Raw genomic sequence first — 27,975 nt, 5'->3', positions numbered from 1 at the left:
GCAATGTGATGCTGGTGTGGAATTTAAAATAAAATTAGTCTCATGAACTCTTGATGCTGTTGTCCTCTGGCTGTTGTGTACCAATGTACTGCCACGAGGCACTGAAAATGCTAAGGAAATACCAAAGGGAAGGTGACTCTATTTAATTTTTCTGTGCTTCATCTAATAGGCATTCTCTCTGCAAGAGCAAGACAGAATTCGCCTTAGTCTCACAGGAAATAGAAATTTAGATTGTTCAATATAGATAGAAACTTTGCTGGATCTAAATCCCTGAAATGGATGTGTGTCGTCTCTCTGAGGAGTTGGATCAATTTTCCACTGCTTGTGGTTTTATTGCTGGACTAACTACTGGCCAATCATTCCGAAATTGATCTGATTAATATAAGATTTGCAGGTTTATTTATAAATTATGCATGTGAGCAAAGTCTGTACTGTTGTTCTCAGTTCACATAAAGAGAAACCTGTTTTCTAACTGGAGTAGTTATGTTTCCAAGAGCCACAAAGAATAAGATGGATTATTTTATTTATAGACTAAAGAAAATAATTTTTCATTGCTTATATAAAATGGTCACAACACAGGTTAAAACTGTATGTTCATACCATGTATACAATATATATTCTTGTGCTGGGGATACATTTGGAAAGACGTATAGAATTTACAAACATTCTACATACAGTATATACTATAAAGTGCTCCAAGGGCAAATTAATTTGAGTAGGTGCAGTTATACAGACCCACAGAGTAATGTAGTATTTCTGAATATTATTTTATGGTACAGTAAATAAAAATTTTGTAATTAGTTACTTATTTGCTGCAAAGAGAAAGTGAACTGTGAGATGGATTGAATATCTGCCAAACTTACTGACAGATTACTGACAAAACTGAACTGTAAGCATTCTCAATATGACTGGTTACATGAAAACAAAGCTATTTAAGCAAATGAAACATTATGGCTGATTTGACAAATATGTTGAATTTTCAAATTCATAAAAGAAAATACATGACTGAGAATGCAGTGAAAATGGATGAATTAACCTCTTTAAGCAAGTCCCAGTTGTATGACAAGATTCTCTGAAGCGAACTGATAATGCCATAATCTATCAAAATGCCTAGTCTCTATTTTTGTGCAATGTATAATATCAGTTGTAAAATACAGTCTGGAAATATCCTGAACAGGAAAGCAATTAAAAGCTTCATCATGGTTCAAGCTGTCTAGAAATATGAAGAACAAAATGAGAATGCCTAAATTCTACCTCTCTGAGTATGAGACAGTAATTAATACCAATATGAGAGACAGTAAAAATAGTGTTCATAAAAAATAGTTTTGTAACAGGTAACCCAGACTGAATGCTTTAACTCTGCAATATGTTATGTATTTCTTACTGTGAACTGATTCTGTAAAAAAACAGTAGGCAAAACATAGATTGCATTATACATGCTAAATACAAATAACACGAATATTGATAGAGAGTTGTGGACTATATGTATCTGTTCTGGTCAGCGAGCATGCAGTTAAGGGTCGGTGGAAAGACCTCACATCTTCTGATAGTCTGGAATTAAAACTGGACACAGAAATTAGAGTTTGCTGGGTTGGGTTGCTAGATTAATTCTGGTTGTCTCTGCTTTGGAAAACTAGCTACACATGATGAATGGCGTCTGATACTGCAGGAAATTACAGAGAGACAAAGTGCAGACTTGAAAATAAGCTGGGGAAAAAAGTGCTGTGGATAAAGTTGTTTGAAAACAAACTGCCATGTTATGGAAGCTGGGTAAATGCAGAGGTGTGTATTATTTAAATTTGAGTTGATATTGACTAAATCAAAATAAAAACATGTAGCAGACTAGACCTGTGGCTCCAGCTGTGGAGGTGTTACCATGTCCAAGGAAGTTGTTTGCAATGGACAGCTGTGGATTGCAGTAGAGCAATTTTGATCAGGTTTCAGTGCTCTTGCAGCTTGCTTGGGGAGAAAAGAAGAATCAAATTTTCTGGACCAGGCAGAGTGGGGGGGAGAGAGGGAGAGACAAAAAGAGAGAGAGAAAGGGAGGGAGAGAGGGAGGGAGGGAGGGGTTGTTTGGATACTGAGATTCTGGAAGTAAGTTTGCAATGTCCTCACTGCTCCAGGCACTTGGGGTTTCTGCCTGGAGCTTCTGCTGCTTTTCGTTATCCTGTTTAGTGTGGTCAGCTTCCTCATTCTCAAGGGTGTATTTGTATCACCTGCAGCAGTGACAATCAGCAGTTTGTCCTTGGGCCTCCGTTTTCAATCTCATTTGTATTTTCCATGCCTTTGTTACTATATGCTGAACTGCACACCACAGGAAGATGTGTCTGGTACCAAGGTACAGGTTGCCCAAGTTCTCAAGATAAGTTGATAACAAGCAAGGACTGGGGAGGACAAATTTAGCTGGTGGCAAATTTAGCCTAAGGCCTGTGGCATGTTTCTACTGATGGCAACATCACTGTTAATAGGAAAAGTCACTTGCTATTTTTTTTAGGTTACTAATCAAATGGAGTATTAGGTTCATATCAATTTCCTCAGCAATAAAGGTAAAACCAAGGTCCTTATGTAACCCAGGTCTCTAGTTCTGTAGACTAGACTATAGAATTCCTTTGTTCTACTTCCATAAATTTTTCATGGGCTGTTTCACATTCAAATCTTTTCTTCTTCAAAGAATTATTTGTCAAGACTTTTTTGAGACAATGTTTTGACACTTTACTGTGAAAACCTGCTCTTAGCTTATGTAAAGTATGGTTTGGAGAGGTTGTACTTCCATTTTGGAATGACAATGGTCAAATAAAACTTCACAGAATAAGTCAGCATTTATTTTAACATTTAACTTTCTTGGATACATTTCAGGCTGCTCTGGTACTAAAGGCTGAGACAGCTTTAATATACATTAAAGCATTTTTTGATCTATTTACAACAACTGTGAATATGCATACAACATACTCATATTGGTAGACGAAATAACTCTCTCCAAAGACCAAGAGATCCTGCTTTTTAAAGTAGTTAATACTTTTCTTTAAAACTTTACCTTCTTTCAGTCCTAACGAAGTAACAACCATGTGTGTATATGTGTTTATATAATATGTATTCTGTTACAGAGACAGTCCAAAATTGACAAATCAGTAACTTTTAAAATTTAGTTTTTGGTTGGTTAATTTCATTTATTTGGTTTCATTTTATTTCACTCTGCTTTGCTTATTTTATTTATTGTTCCATTTTGTTTCAATTGTTATTTTTGGATTTTGTTATGAAGTCATAGTCAAAGTATGTTTTGTTATGCAACATGGGGCTATAGGAACCGTTATGTGGGTGTAGAAACTAGATTAATCAGTGTGATGGTACTAAATGAGCACAGTTATTTCTTTTTTGTGAGAAAATATGAAGCCCACTCATTCAGCATTTTAGTGGTATCTACAACACTTAAACACATTTCTAAATAGATATCTGCAGTCTTAGTGAAATAAAATCTCAAGCAAACAGCCTAATAAATGACAGCAGATTCCTCTGCACAAGAAACAGCATTTCCTGCTCATCTCCTTACATGGGAAATGATTGCTGTCTTTGTTTAAAGAAGAAACCATTCCTATGGAAAAATTTTGCAAATGTCAAAATCATAAAAAGGAGGATATTAATTTAACAGTGCTTTTATTCATTGATAATAAATAAAAAGTGTCTCTTATGTCAGATGATACCTGTAACTTAGTATTTTGCAAAGAGATAAAAATGAATTATTCTCTGCTTTGAGTATGTCAGGTCCTAACAGTTTTTTCCCAAGTGTTTCTGTTGAAGATTAATAATATAAGTGGGTTGGTTCTTTCCATCTTCTATTAAAAACATCCATCAGTCACAAAACAAAATCAAATTAATATTAGTGTGATTGTCCATTGAAGAATTATTAAAATTTGTCTTTTAAAACATGTTCATAAACTCATATATCTGATGTTGTGGAAGTATAATGCTCTTCACTATTTGTTAATCTGAAAAGTGGAGAGTGTCACCCCTAAATACCACAAGTCAGAGATGGGAATTTCGTCCTTAATACTAAGTACCATCAAGGAAATTTTTAAAATATAATTTTACTTTTGGTGAAGTGGAACAAGTCCGAGGGGCTTGAGGGAGAGAAGCGCTCCTTTTTTTCCAACAAACAAGGTATTCTGCAATAGTTTTATTTTACATGTGCTGGTAGGTCTAAATAATTTGAAACCTGAACTGTTCTTAATGATGTCTTTACATGACAGCTGCCTGGCTAGCTAGCACCAACTAGTAAAGTTAATGGTCATGGTCTTTTAGCTCTAAAGTTCTTCTAGAATATTAGCTGAAGGCAGAAGTACTCAAGGGATCTGACACAGAAAGGGTGGAGGGGTCAAGTTTCACAGTCATCTGAGAATTGTTTGTGATTTAACACTGTGATGGAGTCTGACCTGAGCTGAATAAACATACAGAGAAACTTTGCTGGAGCTGTTTTCTGCACATGAACAGACCTGAATATTTACTAACTGCACTATTTAAGTGTGCAGCATTTTTTGTTCTGTATCCTGACTACATGACTGCCAGCACTCTCCCCTGCTTCTGTTACCCTATCTTCTTTCTCTGTTCCTCCCACTATGCCATTCTACTTAGGTTCTTTACTTATAAACATTTTCTAGTTTCATAGTCACCCCCCCCCACCCCGTTCCTCTCCTCCCTTTTTTTTCAAAGTGTCAGAAAGAAATTTTGTTAGTACTGTGGCAATTATGAACAAAGAGATATGGAAACATCAAATATAAAATTTCATTTAATAGCTGAAGACTTTTGAAAATTTGGAACTCAGTTGATTTGGAGCACAGCAATCATAAGCCAGTTGGTTGACTTCACCATTAGTTTCTTTGTACTGATGGTGCATGCACCCTGAATGGAAGCTTGATTTGAACCTACATAAGCTTTTGGTGACTGTGTTTCACTACACAGTGAAAACTACAGAGGGCTAGGGCAGCATCACTTTTATATGCAACCCAGAAATATCATGCAGCTTCCTTCTGAGGACAGCACCCAATCTATTTTAAAAAAAAAGTTATAATTAAAAAAAGTTATAATATTAGATTCTCATTGTCATTTGATAATTGAATTAGACATTTAAAGAAATCTCAAGGCAGTGCAAGTTCAGTTAATCTTTTGTCATTTCCCATATTTCCTGAAGGAACTTTTGGAAGGAGCTTTTGTTATCTGAAAATCCAAACCCATCGTTTTCTTTCCAAGCAATTAATGTATTTAACATGAACACATTAATGATTTGGTTAATTCATTAATGAGGCAGTCTTTCAAGGATTGAAGAACTAAAGTAACTTTATTGCATAATTGTAAAAAAAATCTATGATAAATATGATTATGTCTTCTGTATAGTTGCGCAAAACCACTTAAAAAGGACAACAATCCTGCCATTTCAAATCTAGGCAAAGCAAGGTAGCTTATCCATGAAATTCCATTTTTTTATCTTTGTGGTGGCATGATGATACAGAATTTTGTGCACCTGTGAATAGCTAAACAATTTTCATTAAAACGTTACCTGAAATTCAACTGAGATAGATAATTTCTGTGGAAAACTGTACCATAGAGGCTGGAGTACTAACTTACACTAGTAATATGCAACTGAAAATAGTTTCTTCAAATAAGAAATACTTCACAGGTTTATTTACAAATCTTGTTGAAATCTTTATTAATGATTACTCTTCACTCTTCATTGGCTTCAAAAATTGGACTTGGAAAAAGGATCCTGCAGAGAGAGAGGGAGTCAGTTCCCACCTGAGCATCGCAAGTCATTCTAAAACCATGAAGATTAGATCTATTCCTTGAAGGACAAAACAAAGCTGTCCAAATAAGACTAAATGGTATTAAAATGGTCAGACTCTACTGACAGAAATATCTATGGATTTAGAATTAGAAGACTTCATAGCTAGATCAACCTCCACAAAGAACATGTGTCCACTTAAGAAATGCTGCTTTAAAGCATTATTTCCACACTTCTACCATGTTTAAGTTGTACAAAGATGCATGAAAAATACATTCCAAAACTTATTTTCTCCTGATACTTCTTCCTTAAAAAGTGTATGTACTCAAAAGACTGATTTTGTGGATATAAGATATTTTCACATTAAAAAAAAAAGTATGAAATTTTTACTTAGCCTTCTGAGTGTATTTTCAGCAGAATTCGTGGGAGACCTTGTGAAAATTATGGCTTAAGAAACTGTTTTTACTTCAGGCTGGATGTTTTCAAGCAATGGAAACATATCTCTCTCTTGAAGCACAGATTCCCAAAGATATTTAGAAACTTAATGATTGTTGATACCAACTGAAGGTAGGTATTTCAATACCATTAGCAATCTCTGATTCAAATTACTCTTTGCTTTAATGAAACCATAACTATTGTAGCAGAAGTGTATATTAAAATGCACACAAAGATTACATTATATATATTACATTCAGACTAGCTGAATTCAGGTTTTTATAATGCCTGTAGTTAAATAATATTTCTTCATATTTTCCCTTTTATTTCCCCCAAAGATGTTAGAATCAATATTTAATCTATTTGTTCAAGGTTCTTAATTTTGTGAATGTGGGTAATATTTCTCACAACAAATTAAAAAAATGAAAGATGGAAGTGAATACTAAAACAATTTGACACAAAACTAATTTAACTAATTTAGTCAGAATTTCTAAAATAATTAGGACAAAACAGATGTTTTGTATAAATATAACAGCAATTAAAAATTAGGATATATTCTATACAGGACCTCTCAGCACATACATGTAAGCTGTGTTGAAGCTGTATTGCAGTAGGATACTAACACAAGTATTTGATCAACTAATTTCTTTGAAACACAGTGAAATTTACAATATGTTGACCTTCATCTTCCACTTTTTGAAGATTTTAATGCAAATACTGCCTGGTTGGTTGAGCTAGTGTCTTTATGGACAATTACAGAAGTCCTTTAATCATAAAACCTGGTAAGCAAGGATTATATTAATTTAACAGAAGTAACTTGAACTTATTGAATGACATTTCACTCTTCATTGGCTAATAGGCATCAAATCTTGCTCTTTATCAGGAATTTTGGTACTGACAACTCTTGTTAAAAAAACTCTTTTGGACATGGAGCTGATACTGGTAGAGCTCTCAGATCCGAACTACAGAAGACAGAGTGCATCTTGGATCAATGGCTAATGGCCACAACAAAAAAGAAGAAGGAAAAACCTGAAAGAAAGTGCTGTCTGGCCAGAGAATCTTTCTTACCTGAACTTCTAGCTTCCAGCAGTATACTTGTTGTATTTGCTTTTTATTCCTCCCCCAGAGCCATGTGCGGAATCCATCACCTGGCTTTTTTGAACTTCATGAGGTACACATGGGCTCATTGCACAGGCCTGTCCAGGATCATCCATGGGGGCTCTCCTTTCCTACAGTGTATCAGCTGCACCAGTCAGCTTGACATCATCTTCAGGTTTGCTGACAGTGCACTTGATCATGGAATTGTAGAATGGTTTGGGTGCAAGCAACCTTAAGGTCATGTTTTCAACCATGCTGCCATGGGCAGGAATGCTTTTCACAGGACCAAATTGCTTGGAGCACCATCCAATTTGGCCTTGAACACTTCCAGGGATGGGGCATTCACAATTTTTCTGGACAACCTGTCCCAGTGCCTCACTAGTCACACAGCAAAGAACTGTCCTAATATCTAATCTAAACCTAGTCTTTTTTAGTTTTAATCCATTCTCCCTTGTCCTTATATGCTCTTGTAAATAGGCCCTCTGTCTTTCCTGGAGGTTCTCTTCAGGTACCACAAGGATGCAATTAGGTCAGTCCAAAGTATTCTTTTTTCCAGGCTGAGCAAAGCCAATTCTCTCAACCTTTCCTTGTATGAGAGGTGCTCCTTCTCTCTAAATCCTACTAAGTCTAAATCTAGATCCTGTTATCTCTGCCACTGATGAAGAAATAAAATAGCAATTGTCCCACTCTTGAGAGATAGTGGTTTTTACTAGTTTCCATTTGGAATTTGAGCCACTGACTTTATCTCTCATAATGTGGTCATCCAGCCAGTTCCTTATTCATCTAACAGTCCTTCTGTAAAACCCATATCTCTCCAAGGTATGGCCACAAAGTTGTGAAAGAGCTGTAACCATGGGCTTTGTGCAAGATGAAGTAAATGACATAGGTTCTTCTCCTCAACTTTTGCAGTCACTCCACTGCAGAAGATCACCGGGTTAGGTGGACACAATTTGCCATTGTTGAGGTCCTGTTGACAGCCCCAAATTTCCTTCCTGTAGTCCATATTCTTTAACATAAATCTCAGGAAGATCTGCTTTGTCATTGTATCAGAGACACAGCTGAGGTTGACTAGTGAGTAGCTCTCAGGGTCCTCTTTTTCAACTCCTTTTAAAATTGGAATGTGTGACTCTCTTCTCAGTCATTGGGCACGTCTCCTGAGTGCCAAAACTTTTTGAGTATGACTGAGACTGGCTTCATAAGCACACCAGCCTATTAACAGGATTTCTGTCTATGCACCCATAAATTTTGCAGCAATCTTGTAGGAATGCAATTATATGTATAGCTTTCTTACAGTGCTTAATTTGGTTAGATTTATCAGGAGACCCAAAGGTGAAGTACATTTATACAGGCACATAGAATGACACTAAGTGCATAAGCCTGTTTTTCATAAGAATCCAGGTTAAAAATGTATTGTAAGAAGTTCATGGTGAAAATATGCACAGAGTCTTCCTGAGCCAAAAATAATAGATCTTGCTCATCTATTTTTCCCCCCCACTCTTTTTTACTTTGAAGCAGGAGCATAAATTCTTTCAGACTTTTTCACCTTTCATGCAAGTATGGACAGCTTTTAAAGACCGGTATAATTTACCCAAATTCCATGTTAAACCTATGTGTGAGACTGCCAATAAGAGCACTGAAATATTGACAGATGTAGTTCTTCCTGTTCCCCATTCAAACCAATGTTCTGGTATAAAATGAATTTTAAAAGAGACAAATATGATCTGAATTATTTTCTCAATTAGGTTGAATTGTCTAACAGGGATAAAGTATTAGATTATAATTTTTGTTTCACAAATGTATGCTCAAATTGATCCAAAATATAAAGTATATCAAAACACGGAAGTGGAACCTCCATTTATAGTGCATTTAACTGGGTTTACTTACCACTGAAATTGCATATGTGTCTTTTCTCTGTATTTGTGTAATTCATGTATTATTTCACAATTATCTTCTATGAAACAGGTATCTACAAAGCAGATAGTTAATTATTACATGCTAATAGAAATTAAATGTTATCATGGAAAGGTGACAGAAGTTTCTGATATGATTGTCTCCCAAACCATTCTGTCAATCTACCATACTGTAGAATTTTGATGGACTTTAAATATGTCATTTTTTTTCATTAGCATTTCAAAGTTAATGAAAAATCACACTTAGTTGGGTATGGCCTACATCATTTGTCTCTACAAATCTGGAAGTACTTATTTACACTCTGATGATGGTATCTGCCCAGCCTAGATACCTTTGGGATGATGCTGTTTTCTTACACAGTTGCTTCACAATGAGGCAATAGAAAGTCACTCGGAACAATTCTGAGTTAGTTTCTGACAACTTGACTCATGTAAAATTTTGTAGGTGCAAAGTTTTGCCTCTGATTCTGTTTGCCAAAATGTCCACAGATAAAAGGCATGCCTACATTTTGTCAGTTTTGTCCTCAGCTGAATGTAGATATTAAGTACAGCAGAGTTGCTCCTCACTGACTTTCGTTTAGCTCACCTTTCTGGAAATAGGACAAAATTCATTGTTTAAAGTTCCCACATGAAATATGCCTGCACCAAAATTGAGTGATCCATCTCAGAGGACTTTATGGCAAGAGCTTATAGGTGATATCACAGTGATGAAAAATTTGCTGTGCTTCTGGTTTTGTGCGAGCGTTGAGAAGGATTTTGCCAGTGATTTTTTTACTTGGCTGCAGTGCCAATCTACTTCAGTTGCTCTTCCTTGCCTGTGTCTGTGTGTCTTATTCTGTTATTCTGAAACACCTGGAAAACAATGGTGTTTAATTTGTTGACACAGGCCACTAATCCATCCCATTACTATGAGCTGTGTTATATTAATAACTAGGATGCCATTACATCAATCCTGTAATCATTGTTATACCTACTATTGTTGTATACTTTAATAGCTTCTATGGAAGCCAATATTTCTTGTTCATTGATGCCATACTGGAATTATCCTTGACCTCACTCTTTGTTCACATGCTTGGCAGTATGCACTTAACAAGTTCCTTATTTTTGAGCTGTAATAAACTGTATATGAACAGTGATTTTCTATTTTGAACCACGCTTCTCAGTTTACTCCACTGGAGTATGAAAACTGTGGAGAGTGACTAGTAATGTCATGATTGGTAATTTATTTAGTCGATTTTTAGTCTTTGTGTTTTTATAGCCAGGCTCTTCAGTAATCAAACTGTGTCCTCCGTGAAAGATCTAATACCATATTTAATTTCTTTTCTCATCTGCAATTTATTTCCTGTCTTCATTTTCATTTCTCAGAATTTCTGTGTGTATTTCACCATGGTTGTAAATTTGTCCTGTGACAAACACAGCAGGTCTGAACACACCACCAGATGCCTTTGCTGAGGCTCTTTGGGTGCTGTTATCCTTCTCTGTCTATGGGCTTACAAATTCTCCTGAGGCTTTGTATGGAAATTTAAAGGCCATGCCAGAGATAGCCTGCCAGTGTTTTCTAAACACTCCTTGCATACAGTATGACCTGAACACTTCAAATGCAGCAAACTAATGCCCATGAGAAAGGATTAATATTTTAAAAGTACATTCTCATAGGTGAAGGTGTCAGTAGCATTAGAGCATGAAAACATTTACTTTTTGTTTTGACTAGTTTTTCTTGGAAAGAAAGGTTACTGCAGACTAAATTTGTGATTGGGACTTGCATTCTGTTAACTTTGCTTAATGCACCTGTATAAATATTGATCCCTTCTTCCTATTAATTATGCAAGCAGCGGATGACATAAATAATGGTTCTTGAAATAGGGATACCTGATAACTATGCCTCACAGCTGTATGAGTAAACTTTTCAGTTAAATACAAGAAAGTACTGAAAATTAAACGACAAATTCTCATGATAGCAGAAATCTGGAATGGCAAAAAGGTAACCCTTTATGTATATACAATCAAAATATATTTTTAAATATATGTATACTAATTAATCAGAGTGTAAAAGACTTATGATTAAAATAGTTCACAAAATTCTGCATTTCAACTGTGAATGCTGTGTATCAGTAGAAAGCTCACTCAGTAAAAGAATGAAAAGTTAATGAATGCAGACCTAATCACAAAATGTGGACTGAATGTTAGAAACATTTCACAAAAACTGGCAGTGGCGAAATGAATGCTGCAATAGGGTAAATGTGTCCAATCAAGCAGCATATTTGTTATACTAAGAAAAAAGGGCATGATCTCATCATCAATGTGTTTGTAGTAAAGTAAGAAAAGCTTTTAATTTAAAAAACAAGCTGTAAAGTTTGTATTTTGAAATATGTCACCTCATTTTTCATTGCACAGCAGAGTGGGTTAAGAAATGCTGATGGTGTCCTTTTGGTACTTTTGCTTTCCTTTATTTGATTATGGGTAATTTTGACTTGATTTTAACTGTCACAGGAGTTAAAGAAAATAATTTTTCAATGTTTTGCCTTCAGTGGGCTTAATGGGCTTTTCAACCTGTTACATCCTTTGCTCTTGATTGTAATACGTAGTTCAACCAACACCAAATCATGATATACCAGCTGACAAAAATTTTGCTTGGTGATTGAATTTTGCAGTGTTTTAGCACTTCTACAATAAATTCTACAATGAAATAAAGGAGATAGCTGTTGTTATCCAATAGCCTCCTCCTCCTAAATACATGCTTTTGTTATTAGAGTTGTTCTGCTTGGCGCCTGACATGGGATCTGCTTCTTATCCACCTGTTCCCTTATCTGTCTCAAACCCAGCTTGTCGCCTCTGGGGATTGGACACTCTGAGGAGTGCTCACCTCCTCTGCACCTGGTGGTTGCTGTGTACATCTTCAGCAAAGCACCTGCTGCTTTTGCAAAAGGCCAGTTGTTCTGAGTCACTAACCATTAGCATTTGGGTTCCTCAAACTTCTGTTACAATGGATGTAATACAGACCTGCCCAACCCTTAGACTGTGGGATCTCAGCACACCACTGTGGATGTGCAGAGACACCAGGGGAGCCCCTGGGGGGCTCAGAAACCCTGGAATGCTGCCAAAAGGGTTTGGTGGTTGGATTTCGACTCATCAGAAGGAGAAGAACCTGTGTATGAGGAAATGAAAGCTTCTTGGGTGTGAATGGTTTAGACAATCACTATCACCAGTATCACTTAAGGAGAATAGGAATGGTGCCTACACAGACAGGAAATAGTGTTAAATATAAATAGGCAGCATGAAAGGTTAAAAAAAAATGTACAGTTTGTGAAGTTTGGGCTTGAACTACTTGGAAGAGAGTTCTGCTTTCAAGGTGCTTCCAGGTAATTTCAGAAACAATAAGGTACCTACAACCTTCAGGAATATCCAGTTAGGCATTTTGTGCATCCTGAGGATCCCCTCTAGTGAGTATTGTTACCAAGTCTGCTTTGCCAACAAAGTAGACGATGCACAACATTTTCCATTCTGTCACTCAAGCTCCAAATGTTTATTCTGTGCTAGTGGTCAGACATGCCAGGTGAATGAGTCACAAACACAAAGACCATGTAGCCAGTTCTTTTATAGTTTGTTAAGATCTCTTTGGGTACTTAAAATTAGCATTTAATTTCTGTTTTAGACACATAAGCACATGGGCTTATTTTCAATCCTGCTGTGTTCTCATATGTTCATTTAAATTCTCTCTGTGTTAAACAGGCTTAAAAATAATCTGTAACACGTGCTTAGATGAGTAAATACAAAATAATTTATGGGATTTTAAAATAAATATATCACATGAATTCTCTTATTTTGCCACTAATCTTCAGAATTGCTTTTGCATTGTGTTTTGAAGTTTTTATTCCCTCTCTTTCTGCTATGTTCTGATTTTGGTTGGGATAGAGTTAATTTTTTTCAGAGTTGCTAGTATATTTCTTTGTTTTGGATTTGTGATAATTTGGATTTGGAAACACTGTTAAGAAATTCAGGGGTGTTTTTGTTATTTTTTGAGCAGTGCTTACACACAGCCAAGGCATTTTCTGCTTCTCAACCTACCCCACCGGTGAGCAGGATGGGGGTGCACAAGGGCCCCCATCCACAGGGTGGGGACAGCCCAGGACACTGCCAGGACACTGCCCCAAAGGAGAATTCAGGCCAGATGGTGTCATATTTAGCACATAAAGAGGGGGAAGCAAGAAGGAAGGAAGGAAGGGCTATTTGGAGTGAAGGCATTTGTCTTCTGAGTCAGCCTTAAGTGCGATGAAGACTGACTTTCCTGGAGATGGCTGAACACCTGCCTGCCAAAGGGAAGCAAGGAATTGATTCCTTGTTTTGCTCTGCTTCTGTGCATGGCCTTTGCTTTTCCTATTAAACTGTCTTTATGTCAATCCACAAGTTTACTCGCTTCTATGATTCTGTACTTTTTCCTCTGGAGGGTAGTGACTGAGTGGCTGCACCGGGTTTAGTTGACAATTGGGGATAAATTTCAACAGCGTGGGTTAGGAAGGGTGTTATGACAGACAAACATTTCTTCCCCTGTGGTGTAGCACTTTGCTGATCTTGGGGAAGAAGATGGCATTTTTTGGACAGAAATCTGCTTCTCGCAGCTATCACCCTGTGTGATTTCGGGAATAGCAGCAGAGAACCATAGGGTTACTGACAATTTTTATGATCTCTGCCAACTCTCTCCCCCATCCCACTGGGGCATGAGTGAGTGGCTGCATGGGCCTGACTTGCTGGCTGGACTTAAACCACAACGTGGTTGTATAGCAGTATTACACACGTCATGAAGATGTCGCTATATCAAAATATGATGTCATGTCAGCCTCTGCAAGCATCCACTTGCTTCAACTCATGACTGCTTGTTTGCGATCTTTGGAGATGCGTCTAACATTCAATGTCCAGAATGATGAAATAGCAAAACAAAGCTAACATCAACTAAAAAATAGCATTTGCCAATGCAATACAAGATAATCATGCCTCGAACTTGACTGATTAGTGGCTTTTGCTGAGTTCATTCAGTCTGAAAGGCTAAGTACTTTGCTCAGCGTGAGTAATAAAGCTATCAGAACTGATATACGACAGAATATTTTTTTTAATAGATCAAGGAGAATTTTGAAATTGTGTCACCACTTAGTGATGTAAACAAATGGAATGACAAATCCACCACACACATGCATTTCTTTTGTGCATTTTTTCAATGCATATTTTTAAATCTTACATGACAAAACTTATTACGGATTAGTGCATGGAAAGTAGTCAAGCTTCTTACAACACTTGACAGAGAAGCCTTACTCATAGAGACACAAACAAAAAAGAATTAATTTTATTATCATTAATGATGATTTATGTATTAATAATGAGGAAAAACTGGTTGGTGAGGATGAAAAATGAATGAGCTGAGGAAACACACTACTTTAAAATCAGTGAAAACTGAAAATCAGTGAAAAGGCATAATTTTCTATTATGGAGAATCAGCACTCTCTAGTAATGTAAAAGAATGAAGCAGGCTTGACTAGCTGAAGAGCTCTGCCTATCAGAAGGTGAAAATAATTGCATGTATTATCTGAGGGATTTTTAATCCCATGTAATACTGATCCTTCATGTTGTGCAAAAACTGTAGGTCAATTAATATTAATATGCGAGATTTATGCAGGTATACTTTCAAATAATCTTGAGGGAACATTACAGAAAACCTTAATATTTCCATAGTTGAAAATAAGAAAATCTTTCAGCATACATAGATGGGTTTAATATATGTATGAGACAATAAAAGTACTGTAGATGCTTCAGTGTTTTCTTTTTTTCTTTAACAACTCTAGAAATTAAAATTTAAACTTTTGTCTTTTTTTATTTTTTTCCATTTTGTATTAGTTATATCAGGCTTGTACAAGTGCACTTGGAGCTGATGAGGTGTTTGACAGCCTGTGAGTAACCTTCCATTTTTTTTTCTGATATCAAGCAGTTATTTTACATTATACATTGAAGTTGTCTCCACTTCCACTTCAATAGGTACTGTATCTATTGAAAGATAGTGGAGTATTTTGCATTTAAGCACAAATTTGGCTTCCTCAAATGTTTAACATTTATTTAGTCCTGTTTCAGTTTATGTCATTTACCATTCCATCAGTCTAGTTTATCTGAGATACTCATAAATTTTACAACTTTCCATTTACTGAATTTAAATGTTTCCTCTAATTCTCATTATTGGAAAGTTCTGCAGGTATTGACGTGTAATAAAAACTGTTGCTGTTTTTATTCGCCATTGCCTTCACCAATTTTAGCACACTAGTTGTCACAGCTTTCTCAAACTGATGACATGTTAAATACATTTATCTCAAATGAGGACTGATGAAAAAGTACTGAGCAAGAACAGATAAGGAATTCATTCTCCACGTTTGAAATCCCAGACTTATGAGTATTTGAGCCTGGAAATCAACAAATGACTGTCCAGAATGTCAAGACAGAAAGCTGACATGAATATTAATATGATTTGATGGTCTCCAGAGTGATTTGGAAGCTGTTTTCTTGACTGACTCTATTGTAGATAATATAACATCATAGGAGTTTTTACGTAATAATAATAATATTCAGCCTAAAGTTACAAAACAACAGCAAATACTGGAGTCATTATTAGCAGATGTAAAATGGAACTTAATGGCTTACTCTGAAAAGAGGTTTTGTCAGTGTTTCTGTATATAGGAAAAAGAAACTTCCAAGAAAGTGAAGATTGGAAACAGAATTTTGGGATAGCTATTGTTAGCCAAACTGCCTAAACAGATATTTAAAGGCTAGATTTCCTAAAGTAACTTAGCAAATGATATGCTAGTGCACACCAGCATGAAATTAAAAAAAAAAAAAAATTAAAAAAAAAAGGAGATACAAAAGAGTTATATCATTTTTATAATAGGATGTTAAAATAAAATCTCCGGAATCAAAATGCGTTTTATAATTTCTATAAACTTTTTTTAAAGAAGGGTAAATCTGTGACAGCGTTTGAGCTAGTTAGAAGAGGAAGGCCAGTGACTAGAGCTACTTTAGCAAGCTGCCTTGAAATTTGGAGAGCCTTGTTTAGAAATTTTTTTTCTAAAATTTTCCTGAGCATCCCATCCTTCTTCCTGGTTTTTCAAGTTTCACTGTGTTATTCCCTACTAAGAACTGTAGGACATAATTAATTAATAAATAGATTGTGGGATTTTTTTTGACTCTCAAAGCACCAGTAGTGAAAACTCAGAAACATTTATCTGCCAGAGATACTTGAAGCAAAGAATGGCTTCTGGTATGTATACACTGTTTTCCAGTTCTTTTCCCTCAGGTTCTGAGATCTTAAGGCACATCAAGACATTTATTAGTTTCCTAAAATAACCCAGTCTTATAACTTAAAATTCTGTTTTTGGTGTTGTTTCTTTTTTTTTTTTCTTTTTTAAGATTCATAGAAGGAAAATTAAAATTAACTCCACAGAAAATAACTTAATTTAAAGTTTTAATGGAATATTACATTTCCCTTTTTGCTAGAATGCATGCTCTGTTTCCTGTTTTTATATTGTGTGTTCAGGAGCTCCTGTAGTGAGATAGTAAGAGTACTACAGCACAGAAAGATTAAAGGCTCAATTCTTCTGTCCTTCTACAATTTCTCTGTGTGTTTAATACACTCCATAAATATGCTGTATGCCTGTAGCTCACAGGGACAGCATAAGAATACATGCCGTTCCCTCTGGGGTCCTCCAAAGCAAACTGCAACAGGGACCTGGCAGGAGCTCCTTCCTCTGACCCATGTAGTTATTGGGCTACAAAATTTTTGAAAAAATGGATTTCTGAAAACATCTTGAGTTCTGTCTACTGTGCCATCATCGCTCATGCAAACTTGGGCTGGTTTATGTCGTGATAAGTAACTACATTGTCAAGACATATCCAAATTATTTCAGATTCTAAATAATTTTTGGTTGATAATTTCTAAAAATGATCTGATCGTTATGAATGTGAACACTCTTATAAAGTTGTATGAAAGAACTGGCATGATTTGGTAGGGTACCATTTGAATCTAACAGTTCTTTTCCCATTCTGTTTGGGTGATAAAACTTAAAGCAAATGAAAGTTCAAAGAATTTTTCTTGCATTTTATTTCAGGAAAGCTTTTAAAAAACCGGTTGTAATGGATTTAATCTTAAACTTATGCCAGAAGAAACATGAAATTTGGCTTCATGAATTACTCATACACAAAATCAAGTGAAATCAGAGCTCATGAATTACTTATAAAGGCCAGCTGAAAATCAATAAATTGCCTGTAATGCATACTTAAGCGTTTTCTCCAAGTCTATGATACGCTGACATCACGGGGTTTTTTTGTGAATGAGAGCTCTGCCAGTTTGAAATGACAAAATCTTGTAATTTGTCCTTGGGGTTTATTTAAAAATTTTATTTAAATATCTTCATCTATTTGAAATAAGAAAATACATTGATAAATGCAGGACTATGACCATACCAAGTAATTAGGAAAATATTGCAGAATGTGGCTAATAGCTCCAGGTACCCTTGGAGATTCAAATTATTGTTAGGTTAAAAATGCTTTGTGAAAATTATTCAATGCTAAGTAAAACTTGTGAAATGAGAAGGAGCCAAAATGCTAATATGCATATTTAATGTAGTAAAATTAATTTCCAAGTTAAGGACTAGCCATCATCCATCTGCCAGAGGGATAAGTATTCTTTCTATACAAAATCATTTGCAAATTGAATTGACCTAAGATATTGAGTTTATCTCCTTTTAGAAGAAAAAGGATAGTAAATGAATTTCAGTTTCTTTGTGAGTAGAAAATTGCTCTAATAATATTGTGAACCAAGAAAAATTTACAGTTTCTGCAATAATCAATATTTATGCACCTAAATAATCACCTTTATGGTGCACTATTGTGGATGCCCATTAAATCCCGAAAGAGTCATTGTTAATAAATTATAACAACAGAATTTTGTCCCAGTGCAAGTTTTGTGCAAGACCTGACACGCTGGCAAACCAGATGATCTTGATGAGATCTGTAACTACTCCCTTCTCTTTTATCCCAACAGAAGAAATTGAGAAATCTGAGCAGCTTTGAAGCATCTGTGATGAGGATCTTGTATGTGCTCAGGGGCAGAGCAGACGTGCAGAGCAGGTGAATCATTGCCACTTGGATTTTTGCCACATAGTGCTCCCTCCATTGTTATCATTGACCACAGCTTATCTACATATAATTTTAATGATAAATGCCTTTAACACATCCTGTATTGTCTTCAGCAGCTTGATGAGTCATGGTAAATAAGCAATGAATCTCCATGCAATAGTTTGTGAAAATGTTCCTTTATTTGTGTTTTTGTAGCATTCATTTGGAAACTTTCATTAATTATTGTTCTGTGGAGTTCAATGCAAGCAGTAACAGAACTTTGTTATTTACTGAATTGAAACCTAGGATAAGTAAGTAAGAATTAATGTGAATTGTGCTTCGTCAGAACCAACCAAAAAGTTATGTGGTATTTAGGAAAGGACCTGACTTAGAGAATATGCAGAAGGGAAGCTGAGAAAATAAAATCTAGGTAATTACATGAATTAATTTTTTTTCTTATTCTATTGGATATTCAGGGTATTTGTCTTTACAAAACTAAAGAGCAAAAAATTGCATCAAGATCACTGTCTATAAACAGTAATGTTCTGGTAAATACTTTTGTGCATTCTCCGGAATGTGATTTTAATTCCATTTACAGAAACATCTCAGCCACCAGCCTGCAAATTTCTCCAACGTGGGGAGGACCATAAATGAGTTGTCTTTATTTCCATTGGAAAAATAGAATCTAGAGCGAGTGTTTTCACACAGAAAAAAGCAATTCTCAGAACGGCTAAAAGCTCATTGATCAAAAAGAATGACTAATAAATCTACAAAATAACCAACTGTGCAGACTCTATTATCTTATATCTTGCAGCTTTCAAAGTCATCAGCAAACAATTAGCAATAGGATGCAGCAATATTTTGCAGCATTATTATTCACTTCCCCCTCCAGAATACTGCAGTCAGCTGCTCACACATTAACCCACAGCTGGTTTGCAGGAGACGTGCAAGTTTTTTAAATTTAAGATAAATGAGTTAATAAAAAGTCTGAATACATTAAAAAAAAAAAAAAACAAAAAAAACCAAAAACAAAAACAACTAAAACCAAAATAAAAAACACTTCCCAGAAGTCAAAAATGTCAAATAACAAAATAAATAACAACAAAAACCCCAACCAATCAACCGACCAACCAACCAGAAAAACCCCACCCAAAACCAACAAAAAAGCAACCTCGCAAAAAAATCACAGCCAAAAAGCTGTAAATGAATGTCACTAGCCAACACAAACTGAGCATATCACAAGAAGAATTATGGAATATGTGATACTTTAAGCACTTCCAGCCATTATATACACAAGTCACTGAGTTTGGCTAATATATCTTACTTAGAAATATTTTAAGGCTTTTATTCTTTGTGTAGTATGAAAGTTGATTCTTTTGGGCTTCTAAAGCACGTAGGATAAGTGATTTCAATTTCTAGGAAATCAGGCATACCAAATGCAGGTTGAGCCAATGAATTTAATCTAAATTTACAGTATGAAGAGGACAAGCTTGAAGTGGATCATAATTGTGGACAAGTAAGAGCAATACACAACAGGTCTGGCATAGGGGAGTATAGCTTACACGACCAAAGGGATTATATGAGGACCTTAAATGAGGAGGGTAAACTTTATAAATGTTAATATGTAAAAGTTATACAAAGGTGAATATGAGAGGAGATATTTTAAAAATTAACACATTCTTGTAAACCTAATATTAATAAACATTCGCATTATTTAGAAAAATTCTAGCTTTTGAACTTCTACAAACATCTATACATCCTGAAAAAACCATAACATTATATGACATTCAGAGTTTTCCTACCCAGGTAAATGATGCTGGATTTCTTTCTGACGTGTTCTCTTAACAAGGAATAAGAAAACCCCACCAGAGTACACACAAAGCTTTTCATTTATTTCCAAGGTTCTTTTACACCACATAGCATTTGGCAGGAATAAGTGTAGATAATATTTAGATGGGGGTTTTTTTCGGAATTGACGTGAAAAAGACGTATATTTAACATTTTTGTCAAGAAGATGTAAGAGTACGTATGAATGGGCGTTGTTAGTCACAATAAATGTCAAAAACTATAAATCCTATTAAAGGAGTGAAACGACAGTGAATCACCTCTTTCTAACAGTGACAGTGACGCAAGAGCTTGGGCTGCTAGAACTCTAAACTCTTGTACTTGATACAGGATTTCCTAGAAAAAAGCCTGAGAACAGCTGTCATTGAGATGTTGCTTCTCCATTACAGCTTGAAGTGCAAAAGATGTGAATACTGAGATATAAAAAAATACCCCTTTTAAAATGCTTACTTTCTCTATTCTCTCTTCTCCTTAATGTTCAAGTTAATGAGACATGGCTCAGAAGTATTTAAGATGCTCTCATTTTGCTTCTTTTGCTGACAACATATATAACTAAATAACAACCACAAGAATGCCCAAAATTTTCCGGCAGCCTGGAAATAGAGATAGAGAAATTAGTTCTTGTTTGTCCCTATACCATACCTACTGTTATGTTATTATTGCTATAATCTAGTGCAGTTTCTGAGTTGTCAACCCAGTTACATGTTGCTGATGTGTTATACAAGGAAAGTCACAGAAGAAATTATTTTAAAATAGTGTATGGAAGGATTTAAATAAGAATAGTAGATGCTTAGGTTGATATAAGTAATTTAAGCATGTTTCTAAGTCCTAACAAATGTAAACTTGTTTTTTTGAGATGTAGAGGGATTTCTTTCTTCCCAGAAAGAAAAAAATCTGCCAGAAAGAAATAAGAAAATTTTAGCTTTGAACAGACAGATAGTTGTCATCTACTAATATTCTTTGGTACATTTTTTGTTTACTTTGGCAATTTATGATGGACTCAAATTATAGATCAGAGCAACTGTAGATCACTTGTAGAAAATCTCTTGAATGTTGCCTGTATCTCTCATATATAATAGAAATCTACTTCTAAAGATGAAAGAAGTCCAACTTGAAGAAAAAGACAGTGTTTTAATTCTAATCACATCAAATAACACTCATTAGAAATTGCAAAAACCCATCTTGGTAGTGTCTTACCGTATGTAAATCAAAGTAAAACTAGGGTTATGCCACGCAACACTGGTTTTCAGCAATTTAACCTTGATGAGGATTAGGACCATTTTGTGGCAAATAGGGGACAGTTAAAGCTGAAATAATTTTGGATATGATCATAAGAGATATCCTGAACTAGTACTGTTAAGATGTATGAAGCTCTTTGCATCCTCTGACTTCCTAGCTGCTTTCTTCCCAGCCTCTACAGAGCAGAGTCAGAATTTTTTCCCTAAGTCTATCTCTAGGGGCATTGTGAATGACTGGCACAGAAAGAAAAAACAGAAATGCCTGTGAAATAATATTTAATGGTAAAATTGCAAAAGCTGAAATCTGTTCTATGTCCTGATTCAACATGCATGTACATCACAAACTCAGTCTTGGGCAGCATCTAATATGTGGATATCTTAAAGGGCAAACCCTGCCTGGACAGCCTGATGGCATTCAGCAGGGGACTGACAAGGGGGAAGGGGACGGGCTGGGGATGTCTTTTTTCTGATTTCTGCAAAGATTTAGACATTGCTCCCCAAAACATCATTCACTCCAGACTGGAGAGAGATGGATTTGATGAGTGGCTTGTGGGTGGAAAAAGAGTTGATTGAATGATCACATCCAGAGGGTGGTGTACAACGGCTCAGAATCCCAAAGGACATCAGTAACAAGTGGTGTCCCTCAGGGTTCCTTACTGGGACTGCTGTCACTTAATATATTCATGACATATGTGAAGAGATCATGTGCATCCTCAGCAAATCTGCCAATGATACCAAGCTGAGAGGTGAAGTAACACTCTGGAAGGATGGGATGTCATACAGAGGGACCTGGCCAAGCTTGAGGAATGGGCCTGTGGGAGTCTTATGTGGTTCAACAAGGCCAAGTGCAAGGTGTTGCAGCTGGGTCAGGGCAACTCCCATTATCAATCCAGGCTGGGGGTTGAAGGACAAGAACAGCCCTGTGAGAAGGACTTGGGGGTGCTGGTGGGTGAGAGGCTGGACATGACCCAGCCATGGGCACTCACAGCCCAGAAAGCCAAACGTGTCCTGGGCTGCAAACAAAGTAGCATGGGCAGCAGGGCAAGGGAGGGAATTCTGCCCCTCTGCTCTGCTCTGGTGGCACCCCACCTGGAACCCTGCATCCTGCACTGGGGTCCCCAGCACAGGAAGGCACCTCTTGGAGACAGTCCAGAGTCCACCATAATGATCAGAGGGATGGAGCATCTCTGCAGAAACTGAGTTGAGAGAATTAGGGTTGTTCAGCTGAAGCAGAGAAGGCTTTGGGGTCACCACGTTGCAGCTTTCCAGTACCTGAGGAAAACAAGATGGGGAGAGATTTTCACAAGGGCATGTAGTGCCAGGACAAGGGGGAATGGCTTTAAACAGAAAGACAGTAGATTTAAATTACATTTTAGGAAGAAATTCTTTATTGTGAGGGTGGTGAGGCACTGCAACAGGTTGTTCAGCAAAGCTGTGTGTGACCTGTCCCTGGAAGTGTTCAAGGGCAAGTTGCCTGGAGGTCTGAGCAGCCTGCTATGGAAGGCATCCCTGTCCACAGCACGGAGTTGGAACCAGGTGATCTTTAAGATCCTTTCCAACCCAAACCATTATATGATTCTATGATATAAGATCATCTGTAATCCTGCTATGTAATTGCCACAAATTGCTGGAAGTTTCTATATGGATATCATGTTCTTAATAAACATTATTTAATATTCACCCCAAAACTATAAAAATCCAAGGTAACACAAGTAGGAAGACCACTGGAAGATGAATGAAATGTCCCTGCTCTTATTTTACACATGCAACCCTGCATTGCTCTTGAACTACAACACCTATGTAACATGGCACTCTTTAGTGCTACTGTACGCTACTAAATCAAAGAGCTAAAGATACCTTATGGATTGGGTTTGCATACATATAAACATTTAAGAAATTTCAATAGGTAGATGTGAAGTGACAAATCTCTTCTAACTAATTTGCACAAGGAAACTTGCAAGAAGCTGTGAACTAAAGAGAAAGGTATAGTACCTCATTTCTCTTAACTATATGTGTGGACGATAAGAAGCACTGGAAGTAGCGCAGAAAGTGTCTGCTGTGGGATATTTTCTAATGAGTGTGATTATTCTTCCATTACCTAAAAATTATTGTGGCATTTGTTTCTCAGAGGCTCTTATGCCCTTCAGCTTCACTTCCAAGCTGTTCCATATGGCAATTTCTCTAAGCATAAAACCCATCTGGAGAGAGAGATCCAGACCTCCTGGATCTACTGTCTTTAGGCTAGACCTTACTGACCCTCTGCAGGTGGGATCTGGATTTTTAATCTCTTGGTCATTCTGTGGTTGTTCTTTATGCAGCTTCTGTGACAGCTCATGATAATATAATATAATATGACCTGCAGCTACACTTGCCATCTATAAATCAGACATGTTAGATGCCTAGAATTAGCTCTGGTGTGTAAACAAAAGTTCATTAGGAAAATTATTGTACACTCTATGTATAAATGAGTATTGCACCTTCAAAAGTTATGTTAGACGAATTATTTTCAGGTCACTCATCAAATTCTTAGAAAAAAAGGCATTATTATTTAAATGCATTATTTAAGTCATATTAAGAAACATTAAATCCAAATTCTCTTAGCATAAGCATGATGTGAAGATAGCATTTAGATCAGTTCTTACAGAAGAACCAAGTGCATGGAGCTAAAAATATGATAAATACTATACTCTGCATTACTATGCATTAAGGTATTCAAATGGCAGAGGTCTAATATGATTACAACTCTGGAACTGATGGCCAAAACAGAGTACCAATTCTGCAAATAAATGTCTTTGTGCTGTTTTAAGATAGAATAGCTGTGATATCATTGACACTTTCTTTCTCATCTGTGGTTAAAACAAGAAATATGCAAATAAAGAGAAGAGAAGTAGCTTGAGAAAACACAATGTGGATGGTCTGATAATTAATGAAAGCCTTCTAGCTCCTGCTGGTGAAACCTGGCACTGGAAATTTGCAAAAGGTTCCAAGTGACCCTTCAAATACACACCCCCAAGCATGTTTCGAGTATTTAAATGAAGAGATGCTTTAAAAAAATCTTTTGAAGTTCATTATTTAGGTAGTATCTTATTGGTAGAATTAAACATGGAGGACAATTTTCCTGATTAAAGCTAAAGTTTATTGTATGGCTATGGAATCATTTGCTGATTTGAAACATTGGTTTGTGTTGTGTTTAGTTGTACCTTGCATCATTTCGAGTTACATGGACCTTAAACACATTAGAATGACTAAAGTTGTTTTCTGGACACTTCTGACATTTGGTTTGTCAAAGGGAGAATGACAGACTAAGAGAGAAAAAAAGTGATTAAAATTTGGTATGAGTAATTTAATTTTTAATAAACCTACATGAAAGATAACTGAGATACATTTCTCACATCTCTTTTAAAATATTTTTTATTAGAAAAGTGTCCCTAACTCAGAGGTCTGTGGGATTCCGATAATCAAACACTGTTGCACATCTGATTTACATTCTTTGGGATCGGATTGTTTAATGTTCTGAGACTTTTTGTCTAATATAATTTCATAATTTGCAAATGTTAGTTTCACATGCAACCAATCAGGTAAGGCAGCAGGGAAATTTGGATGAGGAATATTCTAAGACAACAGGGGCTGAACTTCTGTTTAGGGTAAAAACCTTGACTTCCTGAAGGTCATAAAAACACTTGCACCTTATGCACCTCTATCTCCAGCAGACTATTTTCTTCTTTGGAATCCTTGCTGGGATATTAAGGAGAAAAACTTTAAGGGCGTGTTATGATCACCGATTCTAAATTAACCAATTCTTCTGTCTCGTTCTTATATTCTTGGCAGATGTGAAGGTAAGCTGTTAATAACATTAGGTTCAGGCATAACTCTAACCATATTTTCAGTAAGTCTTGTACCTTGGTCAATAGAACCAACAGAAACTTAGAACTTCCTGGTCTACCAGTGCTTTTTGAATTTTTATTTTATGTTTTACTTTCCCTCTAAACAAATAAGTATAAATAAGTAGCTCATGGTGTCAGGAAAAAAGTTTTTTCCAAACCCCAGGGTCATTTCTGACATCGGTTTTTAGCTTTAAGCAACGTAAGATTTAAGATTACATAGTCACAATTGCTGATTCAAGCTTTCTTTGTTAATTTTGGTAGACTATAACTGCTTGCTGTAATAATCTTGATACTGACTCAACTTAATTCAGAAAATTCATGCTGGCTTTTAGTTGCAGTAAAACCTCATAATGAAGTGTTATTACTCTGAATGAAGTGCATTTCAGAGCCAGTTGATCATAGCAACTCAGTAACTTATTTGGTTTTTGCAACAGCAAAATATCTATGCTAATGATTCAAAATCCTCCATTGCACAGTAAGCCTTTGGAAGGGAAATCTGCTTATCAGCAGATTCTCAGCCTTCTTCTTTAAGGCTGTGCAAAACTCTCAAACTTTTATTTAAATATCAGTATGTGTTGAGTTTGATTTTTTTAAAAATTCTTTTGTGCTTGCAGTCCACAATGAAGCATGACACTCCCAGATTTTGTGACTATTATATATTTTTATGATGTTTCTAATATTAAAATATTTATGATATATTGTATAGCTATTATATTTTTCTAATATAATATTCAATTTAATATTACTAATTTTGACTTATTTGGAGGAGGTTTTATTATTCAGTGTTATTTTAATGCATATTTCAGTTTTAGCCCTACCTTTTTTTGAGGCGTCTATGATAATTTTCCAGAACAAAGTCCTTGAGGTTATCTTCATACCATATATCTGCTATAACCATGATAGATAAGAGCAGCAAAAGTAGATTTCTAGCAACAGAATTCACTTTTATTCAGCAGTATTTAACAGATACATTAATCATGTCTTCTATGGACAAAACCAAAAAATTTGGAAGGATGAGCATTTGCCTGTGTTATAACCAAAAGGATTTACTCTTTCCTGATAACCAAAAGGATTTACTCTTTCCTCATTTCTCCATCTTCTTGAAAAGAAATGAGCTCTGAACAGTCAGACCATGTTACATTTGGCAGTACTACAAACTTTTAAATGTTTCAAAGGGTAAGTCCTCAAAAAAAAAATTACTCCTCTTGAAAGAAGTTCAGAGAATCTTCAGTTTGATATATATGTGGTTTCAGACAATATTTTACTCTTTCAAAAATTTACGTACTTGTCTTGACATCCATAATTTTCTGTATCAGTTAAGTTAATCTATAATTAATTAATTAGAGTCAATTTGCCATAATTCTTCCTAGACTTTTCATATCTAGCATATTGCCTTCATCTCTCTACTAACTTGTTAAAACTTTAAACTTCTAGCTCATGTTTTCTATTAGAAATTAGATTTTTGCCTCTCCCTACCTCTCTGGCTTTTTGTGAAGACAATACATGCATTACTAATATTAGAGTTTTTTCATTAAAATTTGAGATATTAATGGAAATAATACTAGACTAAAAGTAATGGCAATTACATATACTGTGAAATTCTATCTATTTAATTTTAAAAAAATCTTCAATGGAAAATATTCAATATAAAATCATATATTTTGAAAAAAATTCTATACTTGCTCTCTTTTTTATGATAGTCTACAACAATTAAACTGAAAAAAATACTTATAACCTCTCTAAAGACCATGCCTGATAGTGTTTATTGGTCAGAGCATGCTCTAGCTTGTAAAAGTCACATCCTAATTTATCAGTTTTCCCAGGGGTCTTTCTTTCTTCTACACAGCTGCTGCATGGCACATGCCATGGTTGTTTTAGTTTCTTACACAGTGTATCAGTCCTTTCCCCTACTAGCTGCGCTTCAAAGATTTTAGATATTTCAGCTAGAACAATCTCTCCCTGTGGGTTATAAAACAGAGATTAAAAACCCCAAGTGATGCCACTCTGTTAAGGAATTCCTGTTCATGACCTTTATTCCCCAAACTCTGTGATGGCTGACTCTCATTTTATTAGTTCCTCCAGGAGAGGAATTAGACCACAAACTGTCACAATGATTTCAGACAGAATTTGCTGCAGAATGTGGTTGTAGCATCAGAACTGGATGAGGAGAAACAGAAAGATCTCCAGCATTAGTTAAATAAATGGCAAAAGAACCTTTATCTCCTCTGCCACAGATGTTATCTACTAGAGGAATATTCTTCAAATGCATAGTTAAAGCAACACATATTCATGTCAATGTAAATTTTGTCATCACAGACACAATATGAAGGAATATGAATAGGTATTTATTTGAAGCAGTTATTTACTTGCTATTTCTACACTGAACCCTGAACTTCCCCTATAAAACAATTTTTTTATTAATTTTCTCTGATTTTGGCTGTTTTTTTTTTTATTTTTCTTTGACACAATTAACATGGACATGTAACCCAACATGCTAGTTCAGTATTTCATTTGTTTTTAGCATAAAAAAGTTGTGCTCTAAAGAACCAGTAAGTCAAACTTTGGAATGTATTATTACAATAGAGGATTTTGTGAGGAGGCTAGCCACTTCAGATTAAGATTTACATCCAGCTGTGTTTCAGAGGAGCAGT

This window comes from Pyrgilauda ruficollis, unplaced genomic scaffold, assembly GCF_017590135.1.
Source record: "Pyrgilauda ruficollis isolate IOZ18807 unplaced genomic scaffold, ASM1759013v1 scaffold64, whole genome shotgun sequence".
Taxonomy (NCBI): domain Eukaryota; kingdom Metazoa; phylum Chordata; class Aves; order Passeriformes; family Passeridae; genus Pyrgilauda; species Pyrgilauda ruficollis.
This window is presented reverse-complemented; position numbering follows the sequence as displayed.